The sequence below is a fragment of the Octodon degus genome, unplaced genomic scaffold (assembly GCF_000260255.1).
Source record: "Octodon degus isolate 3935 unplaced genomic scaffold, OctDeg1.0 scaffold00093, whole genome shotgun sequence".
In the NCBI taxonomy this organism is placed as follows: Eukaryota; Metazoa; Chordata; class Mammalia; order Rodentia; family Octodontidae; genus Octodon; species Octodon degus.
Window position 1 is genome coordinate 2,702,614 of NW_004524669.1, and position 24,869 is coordinate 2,727,482.

Consider the following 24,869-nt stretch of genomic DNA (forward strand, 5'->3'; position numbering starts at 1 on the left):
TTTTAGGGAAGGTTCTATGGGGTGTTCAGGATCTCACTACTAGATGGGACTCATAGTGATCCACCTGTTTACAGCCTCCCAAGAGCTGGGATTATAGGCGAGTGCCACCACACCCAGTCTCAATTGCCGGCCTCAGCATGCCCTGGGGGTGGGGCCAGCACAGCAAGCCTGGGGATCAAACCCCCTGGCACTTTAATCTGCTGAGCTATTTGGCCGGCCCTCATCCATCCATTTTTGAGATAGGTACTCACTATGTAATTTAGGCTGGCCTTGAAACTCTGGCTCATTTTATTTTTTGCAGTGCTAAGGATTGAACCTAGGTTCTTTTGCATGCTATGAAAGTGCTGTATCAGTGAGCTCTTCTCCAGTTCCCATTTATTTGTCTTGAAGTCTTTAGTCAAAAAGAATTGTACCAGAGTTTGTTGGTGCACAGTTGTAATCCCAACTATTTGAGAATTTGAGGCAGAAAAATAACAAGTTTGAGATCACCCTGCTTTATTTAGGGAAACCCTGTCTGAAAGAAATTTTTTTAAACGATGTTGTCTAGCATGTGTGAGGTCCTGGGTTAGCCTCAGTAAAGCAAGAAGACAAAGCAAAAGTTTTTATTTCTTGAGTGCCTTCTGTTTAAGTACAGTTCCAGCTTTGTACTGAGCATGGTGCTAAGTGTTCTACAAAATACATTATGTCTGCAGCAACCCTGTAAGACTAGTGTAACTTCCATTTGCATAAGACTTTATTCATAGAATTTCTGCAAATGTTATTGATGTTAAAACTTTGAGCTCTTTGAATGGGGTTTTGGGGGTACATGGCTGTAACGAAGCACTCAGGAGGTAAGGCCAGAGGATTGATCGTCAGGAGTTTAAGGCAATTTTTGTATAGTGAGACCCTTAGAATCCCCCAAACAACCTAAAAACCAACAATTTAAAAAAAACCCCAGCAAAATAAAACCTTTGAGCTCAGAGTAGTAGGCCTTGCACTAGCTTCATTTAATGGTAGGGATAATTTATGACCCTCATGGCTGTATGATTTTGTTTTTTGTGTGTTTGACTCAGAGTAGAAAATAAATTCTAGGACAGTGGTGGTGAGTCTATGATATGAGTGCCACAGGAGGCATGCAGAGCCCTCTGTCAGCAGTGGAGCCAAATACCCCCAGACCTTGGAAATGGGCACCTGAAATATTTTCTGAATATAAAAATCCATTTAGAAAATTCTTGAACATTTACCATCAGTTCTACAGGTCATCAGGAAATCTACAAGAAATTTTCTAGAATTATAGCAGCTCTGAAGGAGAATTTTAATAAGGTTTTTATTTCTATAAGATGGAGACAGCCCTGTGTTTTCTTCTCCAGATAAAGCCGAATTTGAAGAACTTGATCTTTCCTGTTTACTTTGGTTAGATTTTGGAATCTGGAAATAGAGCTACTGGAATTTCAAGAGAGCTCTGTCTGGAAAAATAAATTCTATGGCCCATTGCGACACTTGAGGAGATGTAGTGAAGGGAGAACACAGCTCAGTTGGTAGTTCTGAAAATGAAATCCTTGAAGTGTGGAATTCTCTACCTAATAATTTTAAGTCAGTAAAAGCACTTGAGATTGCCTTTCTTACTTCCTTTCTTATGCTTGTGAGCAACCGTTTTCAGCTTTGAATTATATCAGATATGATACAAGAGACAGACTAAGGGCTGAGCTTAGTACTGCATGTAGTTTGAGAACACGCTCTCACACTAAGGAAGTATGAGTCAAGGTTTGACAAATTATTGGAGTGAATACAACAGCACAGTTCACATTAAAAAGTAAGTTTTCGGGCTGGTGAGATGGCTCAGTGATCTAAAGCACCTACTTAGAACAAGCTTAGCAAAGCACAGGGACCACGGTTCAATCCCCCAGCACCACATGCCAGCCAGCCCCGCCCCCTGGTGGGCTGAGCTGGCCACACACACACACACACACACACACACACAAATAAATAAATAAATAAATAAATAAATTAAAAAAAAAAAAGTAAGTTTTCACTTTCTTAGTTTAAACGATTAGCTGGTGGCCTGGTTACTTTTCTACCCAACACCCCAAATTAAGGATGGAAAGGTTTATTTAGCTCGCAGTTTGTGGAGGTTTCTGTCTATACTGGGCTGGCTCCAAGGCAGGGCAACATGACACAGGGGCAGTAGTTGAAGGTGGCAGGAGACAGCAAAAGCCAAGAGCAAAGTGGGGGAGAACAGCTCTGGTACACTTTTTCAAAGAATAATGAATAAGTAACATGCTTTTTCAAAAATGAGTAAATGAAATGAATAGACATTTTGCAGAAGACTAATGTGTTTGTAACATGTATAACATTTAACTTTCCTCATGTTAGTGAATGTTCGTGATAGGTTCTGGCCCTAGTATTGCTGAATTATTATGGTGCTCATCTAATATGGCTGAAGCCCTGAAAACAACAGCTTATCTTCCCAGAGACCGTCTCCCCCTTTTTCTCCAACCCCAGGGTGCAATATCCTTTCACCTTACCTGCTGCCACAAGAAAGGCCCCAATCAGCTCCTCAGATATTTCTAAACATCTTCAAACTCCACTCCTAACAGAAGGCCATAAAAGCCTCAGTCTCCCTTTGTTCCATTCCAGAGCATCCCTTATCTTCCCCACATTCTCTCCCTGTCCTCAAAGATAATAAAGCCCCTTTCCCTTTTTCTTTCTGCCTGTTTCTCTGCTGCCACACAGTCTGAAAAAACAATCAGTTTGGCTGTTTTCAGTTTTTAAGCTTAGAAACAACGTGCCTTTTGCAGCCTTATGTACTGCTATCACCTCATTTTTTTTGAATCCGTTTCTGTGCCTGGAACAACCCATGTTATTTACATCTGCTGTATTGTTGGAGCTGCTGCTCTTCCTTGCCACCTCATCTTTTAGGTTGGTCACCCCTCCTTCCTCCATCACTCATTTCTCAGGCTACGTTTTAGGTATCTTTCAGATATCTTTGTTTTTATTTTTTATTTATTTATTTATTTATTTATTTATTTATTTATTTTTGCAGAAGCGGGGATTGAACTCAAGCCCTATATGTTTGCCAGGCAAGTGCTTATTCTACTGAGCCATCTCCCTGGCCCCAGATATCTTTATTTTTAAATAACTTATTTATTAGTTTTAGGCAAGAGTCTACAGGGTGTTCAGGTTCTCACTACTAGATTGGACTCATAGTGATCTGCCTGTTTACAGCCTCCCAAGAGATGGGATTACAGGCTCACACCACCATGCCCAGTCTCAGTTGCCTCTCAGCACGCCCCGGGGCACAGCGGGGGTGGGGGGATTGAACCCTCTGCCCCTGTGCCAAGCAGGCACTTTAATCTGCTGAGCTATTTGGCTGGCCTATTTTTAGATATCTTTCAGATCCTCTTAGTTTTTCTCAACTTTTTTTAATAGTACTTCTCACATTTCTCTTGTCTGTTACTTACCCCTCCCCTCTTTTTTAAACAAGACTGTAAGCCTGTGTTAGGCAGCTCTGGCATTTTTTCTCTCCCCAGCACTGAAATATCGTCAGGCATGTGATGCATTTCTTCATCTTTATGCAGGTATTTTTTTTCCATCCTTGCTTCAGGAATCAGACTCCACCTTCTCTATTCTTATACAGTACTTACATCTCTAATCCATACTATTTGGTATTATACTTCAGTGCCAAGTGTGTCTTTATAGGTTGTCAGTTCTTTTTTTTTTTTTGTTTATTTGTTTTCTAATAGGTATGCGTCACCACACCCAGTTTCAGAGCCAGCACGTCGCATACAGTACTGGGGATTGAACTCAGGACCTTGCGCTTGCCAGGCAGGTGCTTATGTTGCTGTGCTGTCTCCTCAGCCCACACTGTCAGTTCTTAAAGCAAGGCTGCATCTCATTCATCTTTTTTTTTTTTTTTTAATTTTATTTATTTGTGTGTGGCCAGCTCAGCCCACCAGGGGGCGGGGCTGGCTGGCATGTGGTGCTGGGGGATTGAACCGCGGTCCCTGTGCTTTGCTAAGCTTGTTCTAAGTAGGTGCTTTAGACCACTGAGCCATCTCACCAGCCCCTCATTCATCTTTGTAACCTTCAGAGCACTGAGGTCAGTGGGTGGCAGCAGCTCAGGCAGCTGGCTAGCCTCTGAAGCAGCTAGCTAGCCTGTCTCTCCTCCTTACATTGTAACTGCCCCAGGCAGGTGCAGCACCAACACCCATAATAGTCACAAACTCCAGAAGCCGTCCCATGACTGCATGAGGCTTTGGGAGACACCTATACACAAACTGTGACATAGCTATTCTGATGAGCATGAGGTAACATTTTTTTTTCATTTTATGTATTTGGTGCAAGGTCTCACTATGCAGCTCGGACTCATAGTGATCCTTCTGTTTTCAGCCTCCCCAATGCTGGGATTACAGGTGTGAGCCACCATTCCCGGACTCAGTTGCCAGCTCAGTATACCCCAGGTGCAGGACTGGTGTGACATGTGGGATCTGGGATCAAACCCTGGTCTATGTGCTTGCCAAAAGCAGGCACTTAGTCTGCTGAACTGGCCCTTCTCCTTGTGTGTGTGTGTATGTGTGTGTGTATGGTTTTTTTTTTTTTTTGCGGTACCAGGGATTGAAGTCAGGACCTTGTGCTTACCAGAAAAGTGCTTATTCTACTGAGCTATCTCCTCGGCCCCTCTTTATGGTTTTGACTTACATTTCTCTAAGGATTAGTGATGTTGAGCATCTTGCTTTATGCTTATTGCCTATTTTAGGAAAAATATCCATTGATGTCTCATTCTTTGCATCTTTGTTTGGGTTAATTTTTTGTTCTTGTTGACTTGCTTTTGTTGACTTTTTCTTTTGTAAACTTCTTTATACATTTAGACAGGATTTACAGGTATTTTTCTTTCATCTATAGGTTGCCTATCTCCGTGCTGATTTTGCCCTTTGATGAAATATTCCTTTTTTGTTTTGTTTTTGTTTGTGGAACTGGGGATCAAATTCAGGACCTTGCACTTGCCAGGCAGGTGCTTATGTCACTGAGCTATCTCCCTGACCCCTGATGAAATATTAAGTGTGTTGTAGTCACATTTGTGTTTTTCACTTTTGCTTTCTTTTTTTTTTTTAATTGTTTTATTTATTTGAGAGAGAGAGAGAGTGTGGTGTGTGTGTGTGGCCAGCTCAGCCCACCAGGGGGCGGGGCCGGCTGGCATGTGGTGCTGGGGGATTGAACCGCGGTCCCTGATGCTTTGCTAAGCTTGTTCTAAGTAGGTGCCTTAGACCACTGAGCCATCTCTCCAGCCCGACTTGTGCTTTCTTTTGATGTCATATCCAGGAAATCATTGCCAAGTATAATATTGTGAAGATTTTCCCTGTTTCTTCTAGGAATTTTAGGTCTTACGGGAACGTCCTTAATACCATTTTGAGTACGGTATATTTATTCTTTTACTTGTTATTGTTTAGTTTTCCCGGCACCATTGAGTTTTCTTGGCATCCTTTCATCTAAGCTGTTTCTCGTTTTCCTTCTTCTCCCTCTCCTCCTCCTTCTGCTTCTCCTCCTGCCCTCCTCCTCGTCCTTGTCCTTGTCCTTGTCTTCATCCTCCTCCTCTTCTCCACCCTCCCCATGCCTATCACCTTCCCCCTCCCCCCTCCCCCCTCTCTCCTTCCCCTGCACCTTTGCTCTGAGCGACAGCTCCCATCAGCCCACCTGTCTTCCTTCCTTTCTGTCATCTATCTGACGTTCTCCATTTTGAGACAGAGTCTTGCTAGGTAGCCTAGGCTGGGCTGACTTTCTGATCCTCCTGTTCCAGCCTCTCAGACAACTGGAATTAGCAGTGTGTGCCACCTCACCTGGCTTAGATGGGCTTTCGTACTATAAATCTCATTGCATCCCTTTCGTCTCGAGTTTGCCTTTTTCAAGCCTTTTATCACATACCTGCTTTTATCTTTTATACCTGCTTTTAAATTTTATCACTTATCTGTTCTCTATACTTCAAAACTATGTTGCTGTTGTTTCTTCACTTTGTGTTTGTGGGTTAATGCTTAATTTTTTTGTTTCTCTACTGACCTTTAGTGAGAGAGGAGAAAGAGCAGAGGCTAGGCACGCATTTTGCTGTCTCTGCCAGGAAGTGTCTGAACTACCCTTCATCGTTGCTCTCTGTCTCATGCTACTCTTCTCACCTTTAACCTACTTGTGCCTCTGATTTCTCACTTGAAGCCTCATCTTGTTCCATCCTGTTATTTTTATTATTTTTCGAAATTATTGGCTTATTATTACCTATAATTGTTTTTATTTTATTTTCTGATATTTTGAGACAGGGTCTTTGCTGTGTAGTTCAGGCTGACCCTGAGCTCATGGTAATCTTCTGCCTCAGTCTCTGGAGTGCTGGGATGACAGGTGTGTGCCATCACACCCAACTTTTTTATTTCCTTTTACCCTCTACTCCCATGCACTTCTGTGTTTCTGGGCATTTAGACCTCTACACCACAGTAGCTCTTCTTGCTCATTGTTCGTCCATTTGCCTTCTCTCCTGTGCTCTGGTAGGTACAGAACAACACCCATTGCTGATAGCTTCAATATATGTTTCATTAGCTGTTCCAAAAACTCTTTTAAACAGCAGCAAAACCATACACTCACCTGGAAATTAAATCTGTGTTGACTTGGTACCTGTTTGGACTTCACAGGTTCACTCATTCTTTCTTTCCTTTACCCTGTGTTGTGTCTCTCACTCCTCATCAGTTCATTCACTACTTCTCCACTGACACATCATCTTCTTTGCAGGGTTTTGTCACTATGGAAATGAGTATGTACTTTTTAAGTAAAGTAAACATTATAAATAGTACAGCAGCTATTGCATTGGGAGTTAAAAGGGCTGAGTTTATTATGAGACTTGGAGAAGCAAAGACAAGAGATTGAATGTAAGTAGGGAACTGAAAAAAAAAAGTGAGGAGTGAAAAGCTGGGTGTCGTGGCACATACCTGTAATCCCAGGTAGAGGCAGGAGGATGTTTTTGAGTTTGAGAACATCCTGGGTTACAAAGTGAGCTCAAGGTCAGCCTGAAGTGCATAGTGAGACCTTGTCTCAAAAAGACAAAAGGAAAAGAAAGTGGGAAACTGAAATGATACATAATTTGTGTACCCCATCTATCTTATTCCTGCAAATTATTGCCAACTTGTGTGGATTTTTAGTCCTCTGTCCAGACTGAAGGGAGTTTGTTTTGGTGGTTTAGTGTGTGTATCCTGTCTGCTCTTTTGTGAATTGGGCCACCAGGACACAGTCACGGTGGAGTCAAAGCCAGGAGGTAGAGAGGTTTTTTTTGTTTTTTTTTCCCAGAGGTTGATGTTGGCTCTCCAGCAGCAGATAGGAAAGGAAACAACAAGAAGAAGAAAACCTTCTATAGGACTTTCTAGTTCTCCTCTTTACTCTTTTGGTTCTCTGGTCATGTAGTTGCAATTAGTAGAAGAGATAAGCTATTGTGGGCTTATTTCCATTTCGTCTTATATCAGAAGTATGGTTTTGTATCCTTTTTTTTTTTTTTTCTTTTGCGGAACCGGGGATTGAACTCAGGTCCTTGCGCTTCAGGGAAGCGCTTATTCCACTGAGTCATCTCCCCGGCCCTTGTATCCTTTTTTTAAAACTGTAAAACTGATAAAAAATCAACTCCCCCAAAATTGCAGGACATTAAGCTTTGTAGGAAGAGCTTTAGAGGACATTCCTTGCCTTCCACAGTAGAACACAGTACTGATAAACCTTGTGGGGTTTTTTGTTGTTTGTTTTTTTTCCTTAATAAGAATTTCTCTTTCCTCATGTGAACTGGGCCTTGGGATAGTAAGGCATGGTGGTTGAGGCCGCGAAGCACATTCTGCAGCTGTACTTCCCTCCCTGTCAACTAATTTGAAATAGTCTGAGTTGCACCATAAAAGTGCTTTGAGTACAGTTTGTTAATTTCAGAGGAGAAAGAAGTGTCAAATAACAGGTACTAGTTATTGTCATGAATTTGTGGAAGCAGAGAATTAGTTGGTGTTTATGTTTCTCCACAGAGCCACCTCGTTCTGGGGCAGTAATCATTGAAATGTTAATATCAATTAGTTTGTTAAATCTCCTGGGGAGATTTGAGAGGTGAGCTGGGTATGTACCTTTCTTAGATCAGACATACTACATTGTGACATGGTAACCAACTTTTCACTCCTGTAATATCCTTTATAACCTGGAAGGCAGAAGGAAGGGCATGTGCATGTGAATTCTTCCATCCTAAAGGAGCTGGGCAAATGCTTCTGACCTGCTGTCTTGTCACAGTTACATCTATCAGGTTGGTGGTGAGGCTCTAAGAGAAGGCAGACACTCCTCCTAGATGACAGAGATTGCCTGGTCTTGCTGTTGGCTGTCGGATTTGAGTTCATATCCTACCCCTACCGTTTTTCGACTTCTCAATGTTAACTTCTTGCTAAATTATGGCTGAATATTCAGATATATTTTATAATGCTATAGTTCCTTAATTAAACCACTATTTTAATAGTTATATAATATAATAATAAATACTACTCTCTAATTTTTTTTATTTTTTATTTTAGGGAAGGGTCTACAGGGTGTTCAGGATCTCACTACTAGATCAGACTCGTAATGATTCTCCTGTTTACAGGCTACCAAGAGCTGGGATTACAGGTGTATGCCACCACGCCCAGTTTCAGTTGCCATCTCAGTGCACCCCAGGGGCGGGGCCAGCATTGCAGGCCTGGGAATCGAACCCCCAGCCTCAGTGCCTTTTTGCAGGTGCTTTAATCTGCTGAGCTATTTGGCTGGCCCAAGATTTTACTTTTGAACTGTGTGTGTGTGTGTGTGTGTGTGTGTGTGTGTGTGTGTTTAGTTTTTGAGACAGAGTCTTGCTATGTAGTCCAGGCTGGCTTTGAATTCACTGTATAGCCCAAGCAGCTGGCCTCAATCTTGGCTGTATTCCTCCTGCGTTAGCTTCTGAAGTGCCGGGATTACAGATGTGCACCACACTTGACTTGCACTTGTTTTTAATTACTATTTTAATACATATAAATATCAGATAAATTATCCTTTAAAACATTTTTAATGTATTTTTATGTTTACTGTGAAACAAGTTTAAAAATCTAACATTTAAAAAAGAGTAACAGGGCCAGGAGATAGCCTAGTGGTCTAAATGCCTGCCTGGAAAGCGCAAGGACCCGGGTTTGATCCCTGGTATTGCATGCGAGGCTGGCCCCAGATCCCTGGGTGCGCCTTGCTGTCCACTGAAACTGGGTGTGGTGTTGCACACTTATATCAGCACAGGGGAGGCTGACACAGGAGGATCACTGTGAGTCTGAGCTGTGTAGCAAGACTCTGTACCAAATAAATAAATAAATGATTGAGAAAAGAGTAACAACTATCCTTTGTTGACATCTGTTGGTAGTCTTTTGCAGTTTTTTTTTTTTCCTTCATTTTTTAAATGTATTCGGTACAGTGTTTCACTACCCAGATTGGATTTGTAGTGATCCTCCTGTTTTCAGTCTCCCCAGCACTGGGATTACAGGCATATCCCACCACACCTGGACTGGGTTGCTGGCTCAGCGTGCCCTGGAGGCAGGGCCGACATAGCATGAGGGATCAAGCCCTGGTCCCTGCACTTGATAAAGCAGGTGTGCACTTAGTCTGTTGAGCTGTCTCACTGGCCCGCTTTTGCAGTTTAGTGTAGAAACTTGTCACCTCTGTAAGTGGAGTTAATTTCTTTATTTGTTTGAGTTTTTGCTGTGTCATGATTCCTTTTATCACTTCCAAAAATCAGCAGGAGAAAATTTTCTAAATCCTGATTAAGCTGAGAAAGTTCTGTAAGTCTTGATATCTTAACAAACAAATCTAAGGAATTTGTCATTTAAATTTTGTAGTTTATAATATATGTATTCTATATTTGTATGTACATATGTGTTATTTTTATTTTATTTACTTTTTTTTTTTTTTTTTTTGGCAGAACCGGGGATTGAACTCAGACCCTTGCGCTTGCCAGAGAAACACTTATTCCACTAAGCCATCTCCCTGGCCCCATCCATATGTGTTATTATTTGTGTACTGAAATACCCAGCATGTACTAGATACATTAATTGAATTAATAAATTGCAGAGCCTCAGCTAAATGCAAATATTGTTTTGCATAAGATATTATTGGCATTCTAAAGATGTAGACAGTATGTGGCTATATCATGTATTAACAAATAATTTTTGCATTATTTTAGATTACTTGAAGCCTTTGAAAGAATAACTTTCTGTTTTTTTAAATTTTTAAATTTTTTTTTAATAATAGCTTTTTGTGAAACAAGGTTCTTAAAGTTTTGGCTTCATTTCCTCAACAAGACTCTTACTGAGTACTTAACCATTTTGTAGACACTAGATACAGCAAAATGGTTATGACCTGGTTTGTGTCTGCAAAGAGCTCACAGTCTAATCAGGAAGTGATTTGCAGTGAAAAGGAAATTCAAATATGACTGTATGCTGAAGTAAGTGAAAATAGTTACCAAAAACAAATGCCAGTTGGAGATGTGTCTCAGTGGTAGAGGGTTTGCCTAGCATGCACAAAGCTCTGAGTTCAAACCACAGTACCACTACCCCCCCCCATAAAAAAATGCAAACACCATGGTAACATCAGGGAGGGATTGGGAAAGGATGGAATTGCCAGGAAAAGTCTCACAGAGAATGCATTGTCAGCAGCCTCCGGAATTAATGTGGCTGGAAGGGAATGGGTGTCAAATTGTCTGTGACCTTTTGGAACCCAGGGCTTTTAACTATTTATATGGCTTTATCATACATCTGGGACTGGAAATTTATTTAAAAAATGCATGACTTTTTAGTTCGTCTTTAACCTTCCCATTAGGAAAAGACATTTATGGACATAGCTGTGAAGAACCTCTTTAATGTTCATTATAACGCAGCTCCAGTTATACTGTTTTATATAGGTTGCTCTTTTCTAGCACATAGTATTTCTTGTTTTCACTTACAAGAAAAAAAAAAAATCCCAAACTTGGATCTATTGTATCATCCTCATGTGTCGTTTTTCTTCAAAAGTAAGATGTCCATCACCTTCTGATAGAAAAATACTACCCAAAGGCCAAAGCCATAGTTATCTGAGCTTTTTTTATTTCTAGATTGTGAAGTTAAGATGTATTTCCTAGAAAAATAATTTGCTATAAGTGGAACTGGCAGAATTTGCAAGGGAGAGAGTTGAGGGTTCTAAATTTGTGACTTGCTAGGCTGATAATGTGCTGGTGATGGTAGAGGAAAGAAATTCTCAACCTGCTAGATAGCAGTAAGAGTTTGTGTACTTGAAAATTGAGGAATGAATTTTAGGAATAACAGAGGTTACCCAAGCATGGTAGAGTTCAAGGTGTGTCCAAACTGCTTAGTGAGGTCCTGTTTCAAAAAGACAAAAACCAAACAAATCCAAATTTAAAAAAGGAATAACAGATTAAGAGCAAAAATGTATTTATTGAGGGAAAGAACGCTTCTAAGAGAGACGGGGGGGGGGGGGGGGGGTTTCCAAGTGATTTGCCAAGGCTCTTAGACCCTTTTCTACAGATTTTTAAAAAATCTTACTTATTTGGCACAGGGTCTTGCTATACAGCTTGTACTCATAGTGATCCTCCTGTCTCAGCCTCCACAATGCTGGGATTACAGGTGTGTGCTACCATGCCCAGTTTTGGTGGTGGTATGGGGTACTGGGGATTGAACCTGGGTCCTTGTGCTTGCTAGGCAGGCACTTAGATGGCTGAGCTATCTCCCTAGCCCTTTTCTAGGGATTTTTATAGAGCAAATCTATGATTTGGGGTGGGTCCAAGGTCGGAAAAAACGGGAAGTCACAAGATGGGCATGAGGTGGGGGCAAAACTATGGTCACTCAGAAAGATTATGAGCATAGTTGCTAAAGTAAAATTGATTAAATTGGATCAGATGGGGAAGCAAACCCCATAGCAAACAGGCATGAATACAGAACAGGGGCTCTTCCTGGCTTCTTCAAGGCCACTGATCCCTCTCTCTGGTGTTTATCCTTAGGAAGTATGTGGATGTATTTGTTTTATCTTTTGTTTTGAGGTCTGACCCACAGTGGAGGTGCCTATCTTTCCCACAGTTGCAAGGTATCTTATATTTTGCACTGGCTCCTTAAAGGGCTTAGCTCAATGTGATCTAACTTAGCTGTCTATAACACTGAGATGTTTTTGTTAACAATTTTATTCAGCAAATCATGTATTGACTGCTGACCAAAAGACTCCTGTTAGACCTTCTGATGGATTTTTAGAAAATGAACAAATCACAAGCTGTTTTTTTTTTTTTTTTAAATGTATTTAGTACAGGGTCTACAGGGTCTCACTATATAAATTGGACTCACGATTTTCCTGTTTTCAGCCTCCCAAGTGCTGGGATTAAAGGCATACACCACCATGCCCAGTCTGCAAGCTCTGTTTTGAAGGAACTTCTAGTTTCCTGCACAGCTTCTAGGTCGTCTCCCTTCTGTTCCCTGTCATTAATATTTTACAAATAATAATAGAACTCTAATTTATTAAGCCTATAAGTTGTAAAGTCTCTAAAAATAGTTTACTTGGGCCAGCGAGATAGCTCAGCAGACTGAATCACCAGCTTAGGCAAGTTTAGGGACCATGATTCAATCCCCATCACAGGCTACGCCAGCCCCAACCCCAGGGCTGGCTGAGCTGGCAGGTCTCTGGATGTGGTGGCGTATGCTTCCAGCACTGGGGAGCCTAAAAGTAAGAGGATCACCATAAGTCTGAGTTGCATAGTGAGACCCTGCAACAACCAAATACATTAAAAAAATAATAATAGTTTACTTAAGATGTTGGCTACATGTTCTCTTTTGTGCTGATGGAATTTATGATGACAAATATTTTGATGAGTCAGTGCCTCCTCTGGTAAATCAGCATTTGCATATGTGGCTGCCTTTCTTGGAGGGTCATGCTGCTGTGATTCGTCATGGGCAGTATTAAATCAGATCTGAGCATCTCTAGGAGCCAGTTGAGAGTTTGAGAATATGTCCAGTGTCTGACACTTCGGGTAGGGTATGCGGTTAAAACAAAGGACATTGTTGGCACTCAAAATTGATTAGGCATGTACCTAATTCCATATTTGAACCTCTAAGGCTGTGTAAGCTAATGTACTCTTCTTTTGGGCTGAATTAAGTAGTTAAAATCTTTTTAGGGGCTGGTGAGATGGCTCAGTGGTCTAAAGCACCTACTTAGAACAAGCTTAGGAAAGCACAGGGACTGTGGTTCAATCCCCAGCACCACATGCCAGCCAGCCCCACCCCCTGGTGGGCTGAGCTGGCCACACACACACACACACACACAAAAATAATAATAATAATAATAATAATAATAATAATAAATAAATGTTTTTTTAAAAAAATCTTTTTAGGCTTCTGTATAAATCTATCACAGACTATTAGCACATAACCCAGAAGAAATAATTCCAAATACCTCCACTTACCCAGAAGCCAGAATTCATGCTTTCGCAGTGTAAGAGTTCCCTTAAACAGATAACTCACTGCTTGAGTGCCTCTCTGTCCAGTCCTGTGCTGGTGAAAGAGACATATATAATTCACAACTGTCTCTGAGCCTGCTGATTTATGCTTGTCATAACCTCAGCACTCAGGAGGCAGAGGCAGGTGGAAGACAGGCATTGAAGCCAGGTTCACAACATTGTTTCCTGTTGTCCTTGAACATTTTAAAATATACGTTCCTTCTTAATTTTTTTTCACAGGCTTCTGTTTGCCTTTCCCTCAAATTCTAGGTGTTTTACATGATAATAAGCTTTCTTCTTAGTTTAATGTTCTCTCCTTGGCTGTTGTCAGCCACTTAAACAATTGTAGTGTTAGATGTGTCCACATCTATTATCCTACTCAGACCTCTGTTCTCACTTCCATGTTTGTATATAGCGCTCTGTACATAGTTCCCCTGTGCCATCTGAAATTAAGCTTGATTTTCACCGTCTCTCAGCAGTAGCAACTCAGAAGCCCTTGCCCTTTTTCTATGTCTCTGTGTGTGTGTTCATAATCTTCATGAATGATACCCACAGCCAATCTTTAAGCCATGAATCTGTCACTTTAGGCTTTTCCTTATTCATTATTGCTTATCTCCTTATTTCTTGTCTCCTTGGTCAGGAGTCAATAAACTGTGGCTCTTGCATCAGTTCTGGCCAGAAACTACTGTGAGCCAAGATGGTCTTCATACTTTTATTTTTTTAATGTATTTGGTACAGGGTCTCACTGTGTAGCTCAGACTTGTAGTGAGCCTCCTGTTTTCAGCCTCCCCAGGGCTGGGATTATAGATAGGCGTGCACTACCATGCCCGGTCTTGGTGGCTGGCTCAGCATATGGTGCCAGGGATTGAACCTCACCCTTTTATTTTAAAATTTATTTCTTACCCTTTTTTTTTTTTAGACAGGATCTTGTTGGGTAGTTCAGGTGGCCTTGAACTTTCTATATAATCCATACTGGCCTTGAATTCTCCATCTTCTTTCTTAACTGGCCTTCAAGTGTGTGCCATCATGGCTTGCTTGACTTTTACATTTAAAGAGGAGGAGCTTGGGACCTTTGTTATTGCTGAGGATGGCTATGGTTCATTTTTGGGGAGCTCTGGTCCTCATCTTGAGGATTGCTTCCTGGGTTCAAGGGGGAAGAGGGTACACTGTTCAGCCTTGTGGGGAAGCTAGTCACATTGGCTTTTCGGGTAGGAACTCAGCTTTCTTCATCACTGGAGAAGCTCGGACATCACTGTTGTTGAGGCTGGCTGTGATACTTTTGAGGGAGCTATGGTGCTTACCTTGAGCATTACTTCCTAGCTCCAGTTAAGATTTCTCAGCCTGCTTGCACACTAGATCCCCCATCCTGCTGGCGTAGACTTCCCAGCTTCCACTACTGACCTTTGGGCCCTTCCAGTACAGATCTGTAAATTGGGCCTGCATGAGATACTGTCGTGGACTCTAGGCCTCCACCTGGACTTGTGTGAGGCATTGTTATGAGGTTTTCAGCTGAACTCATGCAGGATATTAAGATCCAAGCCCTCAGCTGGATTTTTTGGTCTTTTGTGTATGGACAGATTTTCTGCACTCCTTGTATATGATTCTTTGGGTGACACATTATAAAATCTTATAAAATGTGTCCTGTATTGTATTGTTCTCCTTGCAAAAATCCAAAACCACAACCGATAAGGGACCATATATGGTCTTTTTTTTTTTTGTTTTTTTGTTTTTTTTTTTTTGTATTTTCTTTTTTTTGTATTTTCTTTTCAAAGTTTTATTGATAAACATATAGCAATGAGACAGTTTCAAATCAAATCGAAAGTACAGTTTCAACAAATAATACACTGCATATATTCTTCTTAGTGGTTAATTGCTGTACACATATATGGTCTTCAAAGCCTCAGTATTTACTATCTGAGGGAAAGCTTGGCCATGTCGGTCCTTGGTCAGTCCTTACTGTTGTACCTCCCAGACATCAGTGTTGATTGTTTCCTTCTCTATCTCATTGTCGCTAGACCTTGCCTGCCTCCTTTTCTCTTAGACTATTGTGAGCCTCCTAACTTGTCTCTTCCTCCACACTATTGTCAGATTGTTTTAAAGACACAAATGTAAATACTGCTTCTTATTAAAAAGAAAACAAAATTTATTTCACTCTTTAACCCCATTTTCTGCTTGCAACAACCTTTACATGGCATGATGTAGGGCTCTAATAAGTTAATGCTAATAATGCATGCTTTGAGGAACTCTGTGTGTGTGTGTGTGTGTGTGTGTGTGTGTGTGTGTGTATGGTACTAGGGGTTGAACCCAGGGAGTGCTGAACTGCATCCCCAACCTTTTTTCTGTTTTGAAATGTTGTATTGCTAAGCTCCAGAGCTAGCCTCAAATTTGTGATCCCTTTGCTTTAGACTCCTGAGTACCAGTGATTTCAATGTTGTGCCATAACACCCAGCTTTTAATCCTAGAATGTGAAAAATATTAGTAGTCTAAGAGATATTTTTGATCAGTTTGAGTTGATAGACATGATTTAAAATCTTTTAAAAAAAACTTCAGTGGGGCGTGGTGGCGCATATCTGCAATTCCATCACTCTGGAAGCTGAGCCAGGAGGATCACTGCAAGTTTGAGACCAGCCTGAGCTATAAAGTGGGCTCAAGGCTAGCCTCAACTGCATAGTGACACCCTATCTCCAAATGACAAATAAAATAAAATAAAATATTTCATTTTGATAGAATGATAAATTCATATACAATTATAAGAAATAATGGAGAGGTCCTAGTTACTTATTATAAAATTATAACATGTCACCACAAGTGTGATATCAACATTGATACAGTCAAAATACAGGATATTTCTATCCCCACAGGGATATTGCCTTCATTTTTATGATGACACCCACCTATGCTCTCATTAGCCTCTAGCAACTGCTAACCAGTTTACCATTACTAATGTAGTCCCTAGTTCTATAATTTGTCATTTCAGGAATATCATATAAGCTGGGTATAGTGGAACATGCCTATAATCCCAGCACTCTGTGATGCTGAGGCTGGAGGATCTCAAGTTTGAGCCCAGCTTACCAAAGTCAGTGAGATCCTGACAGGAGGGAGTGTGTCTAGGGCTCAATGGGAAGGCCCAGAGTTCAAGCCTCAGGCCTCAGACCTGGAGGTGGGGAGAATGCAGTATTAATGGATCACAAAACATGTAAATTTTTGAGGATTGAGATTTTATAATCATAATTCTCTAGAAGCTTGTCCTATATGTCAGTGATTCTTTTTGTGGTTCAATTTTTATAGCTTTTTTTTTTTTTTTTTTCCCCTTTGTTTTGCAGTACTGGGGATGGGGCTCTACTACCGCTTCTCAGAGCACTTAAGCTTTTAAACAGTTTTATTCACCACTACTTTTGGGTCATCAGTGCAGATAATTATGGTTTGTTTTTTTTTTAATACCAGGAATTGAATTTAGGACCCTATGATTGCCATTGCCAGGCATGTGCTTATGCCGCTGAACTAAATCCCTGGCCTCATACAGATAATTTATGTATGTATGTAAAGTTTGAGAACTATTTTTGAAGATAGCAAGAAGTAACCTTTTCAGACAGCCTTTTACGCAATGAAAAGGGAAATAATTTCTTAATGTCATTATAGAAAGTTTTTACTTCTTTAGTCTCCCTTAAATAAAGTCTTGGTGGTGGTAGTAGTGGTGTCTTCTGAGGTATCCCAGAAAACTGTGGCTGACATTTCAGAGAACCTCTTTCTTTCCTTTTCTTATTTCCTCTCTTTGCCTTTACTTTTGTGAACCTTGACCCTGTAAGTGTTCCTGTTTCCCATCAGCTCTCCACTCCGACGGGCAGCTTCAGACAGGTATCTTGTGAATGCTGGGAATAACTCTGGGCACAAAGGAGAAAACCGGTTCACAGCCTCACCTTAGCCTCTAGGGGCAAAAGCAATAGGGAAGGGCCACAAACCTGCTAACCTGGTTGACTTGCTTGTGCGTGCATTCAGAAATTGGTCCCATCACATGGGCCTGAGTCCACATTGAGACATTAGTTGTCAGTCTTGTGCGTCACTTCAAAGTCTCAGGCTTCAGGGCGGGAGATACTGAGGCTATACAAAGGCCTCTGGGGGTCTCAGGATATACAAGCCAGCTCCAAGCCTGAGTCATGTCTTGGTATTTTCATTCTAACATATTATAAATTATTTGCAAGAAAAGGTCTCCAGTTCCTAGCTGTAGTAAACCTTCACAGTCAAAAGATTTTTCATCACTTGTGAGCAACTAGATGCCTCCTTTTATAGCTTAACCCCATTTCTCTTAGTTTTATTTTTAATTAAAATAAACATCTAATGACATACCTTATTCTATTTCTGTATATTCTAAAAACAGATTAGTTCTTTTTTTTTTTTTTTTTTTTGAGATAAGGTCTCACCATATCATTTGGGCTGGCCTTAAACTTACCTTGCAGCCCAGAGTGGCCTCAAATTTGCAGCAATCCTCCTGCCTCAGTCTCCTGAGATCTGGGATTACAGGTGTGCACTACCACACCAGCTGTTGTAAACACAATTTCATTTCCTGTATCTTTACTCTCAAATACTTTATTCTTTTTCTCTTCTGTTTTAAATTCAAATCATTTGGTGAGTGGTTCTGAGTTAGGATGGTTTTACAGAAGACATTTGGCAATGTCTAGGCACAGTTTGCTTTTCACAACTGGGGATGCTTTTGTCATCCAGTGGTTAGAGGTCAGAGATCTTGTCTTGATTTTAGCAAAATCACCGATTTTGTTGCTATGTAAGATTTTTACTGAATTTATGTTCATATTTTAGGAACATCCTATAATGCATAAGGCAGCCTTCATCAACAGAGAATAATCCAGTCTAGAATGTCAGTAGTGCCATTCTGGAAAGACCCTGCAGGGATTTAGTGTAGCATGGCAGCACATGCCTCTAATCACAGCTATCTGGAGGCCGAGACTGGTGGAGCACAAGTTTGAGGCCAGTCTGAGGGACTTAATAAGAAATCTTAATAAGATTTCTCTCAAAATCATGTTAGAAAAAATGAAAAGGGCTGGGGCTGGGGCCCATGTGGCCTGAGGTAGACAATTGTAGAATGATTATCTAGCATGTTTGAGGCCCGGGGTTGAATTCTCAGTGTGGGATGGTGGTGGGCTTGTATAAGACCCTATTTTAGTCCCTCTTATACTTGGTTAGCTTTAAAAAAAAATTTTTTTTTTCTGAATTAAAAATTTGCTCAGTGGTACAATGTGTACCTACCTAGTGAAAATGAGAGCATATATCTGATTCCTAGCACACATCCTTGTCCATGGTATTAATGTAGAATTGTGGTTTTATTTTGGAGAAAATGTTCTGATTCTATTTAGCATAGCACAATATATTTTAGAAGAAGAGTACTTTCGAAATTGTGCTTTACATTTGTGCTTTACAGATAGTTTCTAAACCGGAATGACCACAACTACCTGATGACTTAAAAATACAAATTCCAGCCAGGCATGGTGGCACATGCCTGTAATCCCTGTAAACTCTGCCTGGGCATTTTAGTGACTTAGGGAGACTCTGCCTCAAAAAAAAAAAAAAAAGGACTGGGAATTTCTGGGCATTGTGGCACAAGATACGGCTGTGAGTTCAAGGCAAGCCAACCTGGACAGTGTAGTGAGACCCTGTCTTAAAAAATCAAAACTAACCTAAACTTCTAGGCATCAATTCTGACTTTTAAAAATCTTATTTAGAAATGCCCATAGCACTTGGGAGACTGAGGAGGAAGATTAGCATGAGTTTGAAGCCAAGCTGGACTACATAGCAAGACACACCCCATCTTAGAATAAATGTTTAAGCAGACTTGATAATCACTGAAAACTGAGGTGTGTGTTCAGTAAGGCAAAAAAGTAGATGGGCTTTTAAGGCTGCTTCTGTGTAGAGAAAACACCCTTTGTTGCTCTCAGAAATAATTTACAGCACTGTACACTTTCTTGGGCAACCAGTTTTGTCAGTAAAACCAGTCAGATGACCCTCAAGTTAGACTGCAGCAGTAGGAGTTTGGTGTCCAGTAAGACTTTGGTTCTTTCCAGCACTGTGGTGTGTAGTCAGTTCATCTGGTTGACTACCAGCTAGGTTTTTGAAGGGGAAGGGATGAAAAGAAAATTGAGAAGAGAATAAAGAACACTGCTAGTAAAATCTTAGAAATACTATTTTCCTTATATCCTAAGAGGAGAATTAATTTCTACTCAGTGCTTTCTCCTCAGCATCTGTTTGCTACCCTCCTTCACCACAGTGCTAAAATACCCTTAAAATTTTTTTATTTGTTTATTTATTTATTGTGTGTGTGTGTGTGTGTGTGTGTGGCCAGCTCAGCCCACCAGGCGGCGGGCTGGCTGGCATGTGGTGCTGGGGGATTGAACCGCGGTCCCTGTGCTTTGCTAAGCTTGTTCTAAGTAGGTGCTTTAGACCACTGAGCCATCTCACCAGCCCCAATACCCTTAAAATTTAAGCTACCTTTGGTCCAAGTTGACCTGCTGCAGACAGTAGGGACACTGGGAAGCACAAAGGCGGCCCGCCATTGTTGATGTCAGTGTCCTCTTCTCCCGCTTTATTTCTTGTTGGTTAAAGAGGAAAGTTAGTGAGGATAAACTTGTTTGTTGCAGTGTGTAATGATGGATACATTGTATCAACTTCAGAAGTTTAGAAGTTTAATTAAGCAACAGAAAAGGGGGCCAGGGTCCTCACTTTGTAAATATCCTCATCCTGTGGAAGAGGGAGATTCTGCTAAGTGCTACACCCACCCTAGTAGGAGAGTGGTAGCCTGCTTACAGTGTAAGAGAGAAAAAGAGCCTTACTTCCCCATTCCAGACAGGCAGGCAGGCAGGCAGGCAGGCAGGCAGGCAGGCAGGCAGGCAAGCTGCTTCTCCCCTTTTGCTTTTGCTGTCTTCCACCATCAGGAATGCCTGTCCCTCCGCCACTTCCTTCCTTGGAGCCAGCTGATTACAAACAAACCTCTACAAACTGAGCTAAGTATCCTTCCTTAATTTTGGGCATGGAGTATTTTGTCTCAGCAACAACAGGAAAGTAGCCAAGACCTAGTGGGTTCATGAACTGTGGACATAAGAAATTTTTTGAGGAAGGAAAGAAGAGATAGTTATCTTTTACCTTTCCATTTTCCTTTTCTGTGTTTCAGATGTCCCGGTTAGTACTTAATGGTTGAGGCCCCTGCCAGTTAGGCCCACTGCTTGCAGGCAGCATTGGATGCATAGGCCCTGAAGCTGGGGACTTGGGGCTCAGGGCTTGGGGCTGGGAACTGGGGACTAGGGGCTCAGGGCTTGGTTGGAACAGCAAATCCTGAAGGGAAAGGCAGGAGAAGGGCAGCAACTTTTGAAATGAGGTCCTTTCTGTGCAGTGAGTCCAGAACTTCCATTCCTGAGTACTAGTTGGAAGCATAACAAATACTAGTTCTAGCTTTAATTATTGTTTTTGCTTTTTTTTGGGGGGGTACTACAGTAAGATTGAATTTGGGGTACTATGCTACTGTGCTGCATCCCTAGCCTCTTTTATTTTTTAATTTTGAAACAGTGTTTTGCTAAATTGCCCTCAGACTTGTGATTTCTCACTGAATTCCTGAGTAGCTGGGATTATAAGAGTGTGTCACTATGCTTGACTGATTTTACTTTTTTTTTTTTTTTTAATGTATTTGGTGCCAGGGAGATAGCACAGTAGAATAAGCTCTTGCCTGGCAAGCACAAGGGCCTGTGTTCAATCCCCAGTTCCACTAAATGTGTTTGGTACAGGGTCTCACTATATGGTTCAGAGTGTAGTGATTCTTCTGTTTCAGCCTCCTCAGCTGTGGGATTACAATTGTGCGTCTGGTCTTGGTGGTTGGCTCGGCATGTGGTACCGGGGATTGAACCATTGAGGTGGCTGAGCTATCTCCATGGCCCTGATTTGACTTTCTTTTAATGGACAATTACAAGCACCTATCATCAGTCTCACCAAACATATGGCCAGTTTAGTTTAGTTTCCATTTACCCCTCCTCCTGTACTCCCACCTCTATAGTTATTTAAGAATATACCTCAAATATTAATATTTGCTTTTATACAGAAATGTGAGATAGTCGGTGCTCATATTTCTTAAGATTTTACACACACACACACACACACACACACACACACACACACACGTTTTGCCGTGTATTTGGTTTGTTGCCTGGTTCCTTTTTTGTTTGTTTGTTTGTTTGGGCAGAACTGGGAATTGAACTCAGGCGGCCCTTGCACTTGCCAGGCAAGCAGTTATTCTACTGAGCCATTTCCCCAGCTGGTTTCCTTTTCAAAGTTGACTGATAACCAGGTGACTGAACCAAAGTCTTGGAATTTGTAGAACATTTAATATTTTCTTTGCAGGGAGATACTCATTCAGATTAGGTTTGCAAAGAGGATATTACAAATTTAATTCTTGGTATAAATTTAGATAACAAAATTGATGGAAGGTATCATGTAGTATATACACAAAGTAGTATTCAGTTCTATACCTCTAAGCTTCAAATAGGTGTCTTGATTGCCTGTGGATGTTTGTTTTCTCACTGTTTTTAAGAGATCTCACTATGTTGTTGAGTAGTTTAGGCTGGCCTTGAACTCACTATGTGTTGCAAGCTGGCCTTGAGCTCTTAATGATCCACTTGCCTCAGCCTCCTGAGTGCTGGAATAACAGGCATGCACCCATTTTCTCAAATTCAGAGAGGATTGTCTCCAGACCTCACATACCTCCTCTGTCCTCTTGAGAAGTTGATGGCTTGTTTCATGTTCCTCTAAGAAAATGCAAATCTTTTCAATGGAGGACAGCCCCATCTTCCTTCCCTCTACCATGTTTGTAGTCCTTTTGGTGCTCAGTCACCCTTTCTGTGCCACTTCAGTTATAATGCAGTAAGCACTTCTGTCTTTTGTACCCCCAGGATGCTTCAGTCTGTCTCCTGCCACAGGACCTTACTGCCTTTGTGTTGTCCCTCTCATACCTCTTTTTCTGCTGTTGATGCTGCTTTGTTGTTGTTGTTTGTTTATTTGAGACAGAGTCTCAAAAAACAGGTGTTCAGGTGCTGCCCAAGCTGATCTCAAACTTCCATCAATCCTCCTGTCTCAACTTCCCAAGTGCTGGAATTTCTGGTGTGTGTTACCATGCCAGGCCTTGTGTCCCCTTTCTATTTCTATCTCCCCTCACTGCAGGCTCTTCCTGTCTGCCAGAGCAGCTCTGTTGATACCCAACTATGCTTTTAATCCTCCTTCCTCAGCCTCCCAGATGCTAGAATTACAGCTGTGCGCCCCCATACCCCAGCTGAGTATGGAACTTTTTGAGCCATTGTAGACTTGATCTGATTTACATTTTTGAAGACTCATTATGCTAGAAGATGCTTGTTATGATTTGTGTGTAAATGTCCCCCAAAGCCTCATGAAGTCGTGGGGCAGTTTCTGATTATTGTGGGTGTAGGTGCTGCACCTGCCCTGGAGCAGGTAATTTGCATTACAACATAAAGAGGGGAGAGAGGCTAGTTAACTGCCCAAGCTGCTACCACTCCCTTTTACTCTTGCTCTTCGCCACCACCATGAAAAGTTGCTTTCTGTCATGTACCACTCTGCCTTGGAGCCAGCTGAGTATGGACTGAAACCTCCAGTAACTGTGAGCTGAATAAACCTTTCCTTCCCAAATTTTGAGTGTCAGGTATTTGTCCCAGCAACAAGAAAAGAGTAACTGAGACAACACTTGAGACTGCACAGAAATTCACTGCTGTAATCTGGACCCCAGATGGAAATGCTTTGGTAATCATCTTGAGTATTTATTTGCTTCGGTTCTAGAAATGTAAGCTCAGTGAAATTAGGAATCTTACTTGTCTTTTAGTGCAGTCCTGATACCTAGCTTATACCTGGCCTACAGTAGATAGGAATATATGAATGACTTCTAGGTAATCATGGCATTTTGAGAACCTGTGCATTCTAGGCATGGCCCATTTCTTTTATCTCCAAGGGCCGTAATCTTTTCAGGTGTTCCACTGCGGGATCAGGCTCAGGAAAGGATCTCTAAGTCTCTGTTGGCCTCCCAGGGGTTAAGGATGTACCTTGTTGCTGGTTTCACTGAATTAGTGAAGAAATGTTAGAGAGTTGTACATACACATGAAAACAAGGTTTGCTGGGCTTCATGAGGTGGTGCACACCTGTAGTCCCACCACTCTGGAGGCTGAGGCCAGAGGATTAGTGTGACTTTGAGGCCAGTGTGAGCAGAGTTCAAGGCCAACCTGAATTACATAGGGAGACCCTGTCTCCAAAAACAACACCCCCCAAGTTCTGCTTTTAAAAATTATTATAGCCGTAGAGCTGAGTAGAATGGTTTGGAGGAGGCAAGCAGGGGGATTATTGGTAGGATGTGGAGGGACTGGGGAAGTCCCAAATGGTGGCAGCCAAGGAGATAAGGGAGAATGCCACTGAAGTGACAAGACTTTCTGCACCAGCACAGGATTGAAGCTAGGACCTGTTTCTTAGTCCAGCATTTTCACTCTGCCATTTTTTTTTTCCTTTTTCCTTTTTTTTTTTTTTTTTTTTGGCGGAACCAGGGATTGAACTCAGGCCCTTGCGCTTGCCAGTGAAGCGCTTATTCCACTGAGCCATCTCCCTGGCCCAACTCTGCCATTTCTCTTGATACCTTTAAAAATATGTTAAAAAATCATCTTCTTAGAATGTTGCAATATATGGATATGTGATGCCAGTGTATCTAAAGACCTGTCATTATGAACAATGAATTATCTAAATGACAATTTGCCTATACAAAAAATACGTTCCTGCTTGTATATGCATCTTTAGATGAGTTCTTAGGGTAGCATTTGCCCAGAATACTGAAGAGAGAACAATATTTTCACACACGTGTATCTTTGTACCTTTGGATTTTCAACCAAAGTTGAATGCTCTGTATAAAGAATTACAGTATTATAAAAATAAGTAATGAACAGCTGCTAATACTGTATCATTAAAATTCATAGAGGTTAATAGAAATAACTTAGTGCAGATTGTGAAAGGCTCCAAGAATTTGCCAATATTGTTTTATTAGTTAATTGCTCCTGTTTTCATTTTCAGGTTTTTCTTCTCTAGTGTCACTTAGATGTTGTGATCTTTTAGGAAGCAAAATTCATGTATGTGTTGTTCCATACTACCTTTGCTCCTTTTTTCTGTTTTTCTTACTGATTCTTTTAAGTGTGTCAGTCCTTTCAGGTATTCAGGTGCATACATTTCTGTCTCTCAATAAAGGGCAACCTGGGGCTGGAGAGATGGCTCAGTGGTCTAAAGCACCTACTTGAAACAGCTTGGCAAAGCACAGGGACCGCGGTTCGATCCCCAGCACCACATGCCAGCCAGACCC

General features: G+C 41.3%; 1 protein-coding gene across 3 annotated transcripts in view; it reads left to right on the plus strand.

The window, feature by feature from the left end:
* Positions 1-24,869, plus strand: part of Dip2b (disco interacting protein 2 homolog B) — a 255,045-nt gene that overhangs the window by 49,561 nt on the left and 180,615 nt on the right. The window lies entirely within an intron of this gene.